Consider the following 9,340-nt stretch of genomic DNA (forward strand, 5'->3'; position numbering starts at 1 on the left):
AAGATCAATACTACTGAAGAGTCAGACTGAACACTCTCCATATTACATACATGGACTGTAGCAACTGGTCCTGTAATTTGCCAGAAAAATAAAGAAAACTCAAATTGTTAGGCACCTGTCCACGGTGTTGTGACCACTGATTGCCCCAGGGCCAGACATATCTGTGTTTCTCGTTAGTGAAATGGGGCAAACTTCTGCTTACTCTGTTCAAGAACATGCTTGCTCTTCCTGCAAGGGAAGTGGATGCACTCCTGAGTCTTGCTGAGAGGGCACTTGCACTGCTCTCCACAAGTCTGGAAGGTTACACAACTTAAAAATGTTGGAAAAGGACTCAGGCTTTTGTGAAAGGAATGTGAAAGGAAGGACTATCCAGCTGCAGCAAAAAATATATACTGTCCACAGGCTTCCTGACAAAACCTCTGGAGCAGGCAGAGCAAGAAGGGAAACATGCTCCYCTGCGGCTCTTCCCTCCATCCATGAGGTCCAGGAATGCTACAGAACTAATTCCTGCAGTTTTCCAAGAGCATCCGCTCAGCCAGGCACACCCAGGATACAATTTAAATCCAACTACTCAGGATTTTAAGATCACTGCTGTTGACTGGATTTGCAAGTAGGAGGAACTGCTGAGCTGCCACCACTAACTAACCTGGTCCCTGTATTGGGTCTCTCTGGTGTCACGCTTCTACTCCAGCTGCTATTTTAACTCTGCTSTTTTCTGGGCTTCCTATTACAAAGCCAACAGAGATGTATCTTCACGGTGAGCCCAAAATTATCATCTCATGTAGAAGCATAGTCTGCAGTTGTTTACCGCCAGCTGAGCTGCAAATTACGTTATTATAATATTAACAATGATTTTCCTAGGCTCTAACTTGCCATTAAGTGATTATTTACAAGAAGGAATGCATCAAGGGAGGGAAAACATTAGAACAGTGGGGCTCATTCTTTGAGACCACAGGAGTAACTCTCTCAACAATGAGACACCTACAGAAACAGAAATTCCTACCCATATTTGTGAAWCCTGCTTCCCAGGTCCACCCCACACTGCATGGGGGCCTGGAGCCCTTCATCAGCTGCATGATTTCCAGCTCCGCTCACTTCCACTTTTCCTTTCTACTCAAACACTTTAATGAGGCAAAAAATGAATTCTTATCCCAATCCAAACTCAAAGGACTAGGTCAAAACCTGGAGGAGAGGGGAAGTCTTTGCACCAGACTAGAACATAGGCCAGTCACCTGAAAGCAAAACGTCCAGATCCTGACRCTTTGTACGTGGTGATTAAATGGAAAATCCCATTACTATGCAACGGAAGATTGAACACCCTTTAATTTTAAGGCTCTTTGCTCACACATACTTCTGTGGAGTATTTAATTCACTGAGCCAATTTGTACAAGTAAAACCAAGGATATACGTAAATGCTTGGAGGGCTACAGTAATATCTAAGTTTCATCATCTCTGCTCGGCAAGGACGCTGTGTTGTGCACACATTTTCTATCAGCTACAGCACCTATCAGATACTGAGAAAAGCTTCCCCAGGACATAAATTCCCAGCTTTCCAGGGACTCGAGTTGACAAAAGTGAAAACAGAAACAAAAATCCCGTGATAATAGTCTTAACATGTTCCTTAAATCAAGGTGGTAGGATTTTTTGTCATGATTTTGCACAGAGGAGAGCTCCATGCATTATCCCTCTCTCTAAGGGCAGAGGAAATGGAGACAGTTGTTCCACAGCACCTGGTGCAGAATAAATGCAACTGCTCTGTCAGCCTGCTGCAGATCCAATACAGTCCTTTTATCGCTCTGATATTTCTGAATCACATCTTAGAGAACAGTCAAAGCAAACCAGGAGGAAGATAAATGTTCATTTCGTTTGCTATGGGGACCAAGAATAATTGCCATCAATATTGATTAGCCCTTGGGGACACCCCTGAATTTAAAACCTGCGGACAGTGAAATCCCAGCTGAGGCATGCTGTGCTTTGAGTAACACTTATTACATGTTCCTATGTTTATAYTTACCTGAGAAAACGGTGTAACTAATGCTCCCACACTGGGGATAATATGTTATCATATGCTCCAGGACTGTGCAGTTCCTGCAGCTCTCTAAACCTACGAGGTGCTATTCAGCGGATTGATCAAAGCTTTCCAGTAAACCAAATATTTTGGAAAAGTCAAACCATTTCTGACCGTTCATCAGCCCTGGAAAGCATTTGTTAGTCTTCTACCTCAGTGGTATTTATTCAGCAAAACACTGCAAATTTTTAATGACTATAAATCACCAGGGACCAAATCCCTCACCAGTTGCACCTTACTAGGTTAATTGACTTTGCTGAGGGGGCATGAATTTGTGCAGAACTTGCCTTAATCAGTCACACCTGTATTGCTTTGGTCACTGTACCCCAGGCAGGGAAAATTAGGGCCCACATACCACATCCATCGTCCCAGCAATACCAAATCACATCCCGACTCAGTTAGGTGACACGCCAAGGCACCAAAGGCTAAGCACAACCATTTTCATAAAAAAAATCATTTTGGTAGTAATATTAGCCAAAAAATAATTCTCAGCGATCTATTTTCCAATTAGTATGCTTTAAAAATTTTATCTTTTACGTGTAATTTATATTTAAACTGTACAACAATTCTACCCACAGCTTATGCCCAAGCTAGAAATGGAGGCTGGGCCTGAGTATAAAGGTTCCCCTAACTGTTGTCACTGCTSTTATGTCATGGTCCAGTATTTGGTTTAGTTGCTGGAAGTGCTCATTATAACGGGAATTCTATACACAAGAAAAAAAAATCAGTAAATGTCCTTTTATTTTTTAGCTTAAAACATCTTTATTTGTACCATAACTATATTAAGCGTTAGTTATTAGGATAGAGAAGGGCATCTTGTTTACAGTCACCTAATAAAACATAAGCATGATTTCMATTGCAGCTATTAAAACCATTAAAAAAGAATGAATGTTAAGCAGTGATCTGTGCATGTGGCGTGCAAACAGCTGTATCCAAAGCACGGGAATGTAGCTGCATGGAAAAGATTTCCTCTTTCAACTTATTTGTACAAAACCTGTCTTCACCCATGTAGTACCAGTAGTAGTAACAGTAGACCTGGATTTTTTATATATAACACACTTGGAGTAACTTGTGAAAATCTGGGATAATATGTCCTTTGTCATTTCACGTAGGAAAAAAAAAAGTGGCAACTCTGAAATTTTTCCAACATTTAAAATTCCCTATTGGCTTCTATCCCAAACGCAGCACATAGGGTCTCCTCTCCTTTGCTATAGTATAGCAGAAGTAACCAAAGAAGGGGTGTAGTGGAAAGTACTGCCCAATACTATTTTCCTATCTGTCATTGGGAGCTGCAGAGAAACTTAACCAAACCTCTGCCAACACAGACTAYGTGGAAGCTGCCTGCAGTGCCTGTTGAACCAGCAGTGAAAACTGAATTCAGTCCTCGGTGTTCAAAGAGCAGCAGTGCTTCAGAGAGCGTACAGCACTCCCTATGAAACTGAGGAAGAGTTTCCACACTTTRTTGTACTTTTTCTTCCCAACGAAGAGTGAAGGACAGGTTCTGAGATGAAAAGTGTTTACTAGACAGCAGGACTAGTAAAAAAAGGGGTCACCAGCTTCTTCCCCAGCCCCCTRATCCCAGGAGGGGAGTGGAACACGATGTTCCCAGTTGTGGTTCTCCACATCATAAACCATGTAGAGATCAAATTAAATTCTGCAGATCACGATATGCAAGGATTCAGTCTGGCACCTGCATATCCCCTGTGTCAATGATCAAGGTCRTGTAAACCAGCAGTTTTGAGAGAAAAGCTATCAGGCCCCCTAGAATAAATATTATTAAGAGGTTGTATTTGTTATTTCTGTTACAAAAGTGTCTAGAAACACCAGTCAGAGCTCTGCAGTAGTTGCTCTTTACATGCCTATGTCCAATGAAAACTATCTTTACCGAAAGATCTCATTACCTAAATAGCTCACAATCCAATGCAAGCCACAACTAGGATGCAATGCAAGGCCTGTAACACAGAGAAGGTAGAGCCTATATATCCAGGACATACACAACACAGGTATAGAGGCTGAGGAAAGGAAAAGATCTAACAAACAACTAATTTCTGGCAAACATGAAAAAGAATCTCTGCCTCTGCAGTTGAAAACCCACCCGTGAGTTTCACACAGCTTTTCATGACCATGGGTTTTATTATTCTGTACAGCAGCAGCAAGTACCAACCCAAGAAGACTGTTAAAGAGGAGCATGAATCATTTAAATTTTAAATTAATCTTTTTAAATTATTTTTAAAATTAATTCAAATGGATCTGATTGTTTCATGTGTTGGTGAAGAACCCAYAATACTCTGATAAAACACGTCTGAATATCACTAAGAGGCGTCTTGGTCTTCCAAAGTGATYGTGAATCACATCTGTAGGAAGTAAATATCACAAAGTGAAAGAGCATAAATAGCCACATAACTAATATGAGTGCAAGCCCTTTCAGTCCGACTTCCAAGGCACTCCTCTTCAGTAGCTTTTTCCAATACTTTTTCCTAGAGAAACAGCATCACCTTCAGGCCACAGGAGATCACATTCCAATTTCTTTAGTCAGGGAAAAAAAATCACTTTCCCAAATCTTGCATRCTTTCTTTTTATTCTGGTCCCAAAATATAAAATTTAAACATGCAAAAAGCTTTTACACTTTTTTCTCCTCTTTTTTTGCGGGGAGAGAGGGTGGAGGATGGGACTAGCCTCGGTTTTGGCTCCATTAACATTTTGGAATGGTCTACACAGTTAAGCTCAGAATACAGTAAATATAGCAAAAAAAAAMCATAGAAGTAAAATTTAATATAAGATTTAATATAAATAGATTTGTGTGACAAGTAAATAAGCATTGAAAGTTATACAAAGGTGCATAAGTCTGGCATTTGTAAAACAAAAATCTTCCTAATGCAACCACTAGATCAGGTGCACCAAAACTAATAGTGATGCTGAGTCCAGCAGACGAAGAAAGGCTTGCAGCACGTTTTACTAGTTTTGATTAATTCCCATCCTTTCTACAATGAATCTAACCCTGCCATGACACAGCATTCAGCACTGGGAGGCTTATTTTAGTTTCTTAGTTAAGGAGCATTAGGATAGTGGAAAGAGAGTTAGGATATGGAAAAGCTGAGAGTATCTGAAATGGATGCAAGAAAGAAAATGAGTGTCTCACGAATTCACAGAGGAGAAACAAGAGCACATCATTCCTACACTTTGTTCTTCCTTGGTAAAAGGGAGAGCACAAAGCTATCCCTTCCCACACAGCTCACAGCAGCCAACTACCACAGGAATTATTTTGCCACCTGAAACTGCCCACTTATGATGAAATAGTCAGAAAAGTCAACATGGTGCCTAATAACAGAAAACAGGATATTTCAGAAAGCGCAAGTAGAGGAAGCTATCAACAGAAATTAGACCCAGTCAGGCAAGATCTACATGTGCATTAAGTATTTCCTTCACAACCTGAAAACAAACAACAACAAAAAAAATGCCAATATTCATGCCAATACGTAACTTCAGAATAGAATTTGTCTTGTTGAGCTATCTTGAAAAGAGAGTTTGAATCGTTTGCATGCTGCTGCTTGTCCCTGTGGTATGATACATACACATGATCATCTTGCACGATAAAAAGCTGAGGAGCGTAATGAGGCTGAGGATCCATAAGAAGGTCATCAGTTATTCCAGAAACACTGTGGAGTGCCATTTAATGGAGTATTTAATCCATTTAATGTACGCATAGAGATAGCCATGCATAAGRCTGCTGTGCTTACTGCCAAAAACATGCAGGAGAACTGTTGTGCTCACCTCTCCATTTCTGCAGGGGTGATTGCATCCAGAAAGCTGCCCATAACGGGAGTCCTTTTGCCCTCTACCTACCAGGACGCTCAGGAGAGCAGCAGGACTCTCTTTCTGTCGTGTCCCAGGCAGGGACACAGGATTGCTGCGTTATGCTCAGGCYGCTTGTGACCTCTGAGCAATCTCCAGAAGCTTTCGGCCTGTGCAACCAGGGACTGTCTGATCCTCTCCTGCTTGATACGGATGTTGTGCTTCTTTCAGGTGGCCCTGCACACACATCCATGAAGCACCACAAAATGACAATTGGAAAGAACAGGCACTTACTTTCGCAGTGTTAAAATCCAACTTTTAACCCAGAGGTCTTATGTGAAAGTATCTGCTTCAAGTTCAGCCATGAAGCGCTAAATTAAAAGAGAACATCTCGTAATTGTTGCCCTAATGGAAGAGCAAAACATTCCTCTCTGCCCACAATTGAGCTAATGAACAACTGCGACATCTTTTTCTTAGCTTTGCATTTCTTACACTAGTTTTGAATCTAGTACTAAAACTTCCTGCTCTTTAAACAATCACATATATTCAGGAGTGGCATATTTCATCCTAGGGAAACCTTTTATGATAAATTAAATCTGATTCATTGAAGGTGAATCACTGTGAACCCTGCAGATTATTTTAGATAGCCCTATACTGAGTGCAATAATAGAGTAGAATAATAGAGTGAAGAGGCCTCCAGGGAATGGAAAATTCAGCATCTCAGCGACTTCCTCAAAATACCTTCCTGCCTCCTCGAGATCAGTTCTACACAGCGTGCTCCACACATAAACAGCTGTTCTTCTTTCAGTTGATCTTGTACAAATAATGCAAGAGATTAACTTTTTAGAGAACAGTCAATCAGTTGGTCAACTAGTTATGTATAAACATGCATATTACTTTATTAGTAGTTACTTAGTATTGCTAATATTACTTAATCTCACAACTTTACAGAGCACTATGCAGACTTTTTTCAAAATGGTGTTCCCTGTCCTGAAAGATTTAATATTCATGTTACTCAAAGACAAGCAAAGGAATGGGAAGGAAGGAAACAATATTAACCAAATATAAGTCTTTATGCAGTTATAAGTAAAAGTTAAAGATCCGCTTTTTAAGAACAGAAATAACGGGTTTGGATGCCTGCAATCGGGTTCAAATAAAGAAACAGTTTCCTTACAAGAAAATAAACAACTGTTTCTGCAAGAGAAACATAATTCGAGGATTGAGAAAAGACTCCAGCGCAAGGAAGAAAGAAAAGCACCCTGCAAGGAGGAAGGGAGCAGAACACTCACATTACCAGATCCTGTGTTCTGGATTGASTGCTGTTCACGTAATTCAACAACACTGCATGTGGCTCAAGGATATCCAGCAACCAAGAGAACAAATCATTTTCTTAGTGTTTTTTTTAAGCTTTGTGAAAAGAATAAGCCAGTAGTCATAAAAAGGACAAAGTAAAAGCAACCAAAGAAAAGAAAAACAAAATACCCACAGGCCCTAAAAGTTAGGGCATATGGGAGATTATTATTGAGTTGACTCTGACCATGTGTTAAACGTAACATAAATACCAGCACACGGCTACACGCAGCAATTTTATTATAATAGGGTTTTATTATATAATTTTATTATATAATCTTATTATTATATTTATTTTCATTAAGTTTTATTTTACTCAATATTAATTTTAATATTAATTTTATTATATTATTAAGTTTAATATTTTATTAATTTTTATTAATATTTATTATATTTACTTTTATAATCATATAATTTTATTATAATAGCACAAAAATAAACTGCTCCATGGAGAGCTGGGGACCTGTAAATGGGAAACCTGGCCCACTGGAGCTGCCACTACACCTGCTGAAAGGCTTCCTTGGAAAATGCCCTTCAAAACATTCATCATCACTGATCAAGTGACAGTGTTATCATTGCCTGGGGGGATTTTACTTGTGGGGGGAAGGCTGATGAAGGATTTCACTTTTTGCTATATAGTTTAAAGAAGTGGAAAGGCATACAGACCAGAAAAAAAAAAAAAAAAAAAAAAAAAAAAAAAAGAGGAAATGTAGACTGAACAGCTAAATTTCAGAGCCTTCAGCACAAATTGCTGAGAGATCATGAGAACACTGAAAGCCACCTAATAAGCACAGAAGAACAACTGGCTTTTGTGGAACTTCTGCAAAGACAGCAGGAAATTAGAGAGCTCACTGAAAGTTAATGCTGAAAAAGCAGTTATKAAAAGAAAGGATAACAGGTGAGGCAGCGTTGAGGCGGGGAAATGAATGCGGAAAGGGTGAGGGAAAGAGCAAATAGTGTTTAGGAGACCTTTGCGTTTGGAGGTGTGGGAGCAAAGTGCACGGCGACACAGCAGGGCCAGGCTCCTGCAGAAGGAGCCCGGCAGAAGGGCTCCCAACTGCTGCGGCACCGCTGGCCTGGCTGCAATTCGCACCTCCTCCCGACTTCCATCCCACACGGCGCTTCCAGGTAAACGCAGTGGCCTTCAGACAATTAGCCTGGGAATTTTCACCTTTGAACACCTGGGCACTGCCACGGGCCYGTCGGAAATGGAGGAATGGAAACAAAGGCGCCACAGGAGCTGCTTGCCGTGTCAGGCAAACTCGTACCCTGACCCACGGTGAACACAGGGAGCCCTTCTAGAGAGCGGACTTGCCCAGTTCGTGGGAGAGCCCCAACAGGTCTCGCTGGCCCTGATGGCCCCAGTGCTGGAGMTGCCCTCAGGACCCACCAGCAGCACCCGGTCACCCTGGGGAGCCCCTGGCTCCGGTGGYGCCCCAACAACTTGCATCCTGGATCCGGGATTATTTTTGCGTGCAGTGAAATGGGGAACACCTGTCCCCACTACCTGCGAGCTCTTCGTGGGCTAAAGCAAGGTGTACAACCTAATCCGATGGCTTCAACGGGTGTAGGAGCGCTGGGAAATCTCCTGTTTCGCCTTGTGCGGCTGAAGCAGAGCAAGCACAACAGAGTCACAGAACGGTTGAGGTTGGAAAGGACCTCTAGAGATCACCCAGTCCAAGCCCCTGGTCCAGCACGGACACCCAGAGCACAGGGCGGCATCCAGCGGGGTTTGGAGACCTCCAGAGAAGGAGACTCCACAGCCCCTCTGGGCAGCCTGCGCCCGGGCTCTGTCACCCAACCCGGCCACCAAAACCCCGGCGCGGGGCGCACCCCCAAACGGCAGCGAGCGCCTCAGGTGCCCGGCGGCCCCACACGCCCGGCGGCGACAGGCGGCCGTGGGGCGGGCGCCGAGCGGGCTCCGCCTCGCGCCGCCGTGCGGAGCGGGGCGGGGCGGGACGGGAAGGGACGGGAAGGGGCGGGAGCGCCGGGCCCCGCGGCCGCTCTGCTCGGCCAGGGCCGCTCTGCTCGGCCAGGGCCGCCCTGGGGCTGCCGCCGGAGCCGCCGCCGCGGAGCGGAGCCGCCGCCAGGTAGGGCCGGGCCGCCCCGCTGTGCCGGGCGGCCCCGGAG

This window comes from Nothoprocta perdicaria, unplaced genomic scaffold (assembly GCF_003342845.1).
Source record: "Nothoprocta perdicaria isolate Ctin4 unplaced genomic scaffold, notPer1 scaffold_456, whole genome shotgun sequence".
NCBI classification, from domain to species: domain Eukaryota; kingdom Metazoa; phylum Chordata; class Aves; order Tinamiformes; family Tinamidae; genus Nothoprocta; species Nothoprocta perdicaria.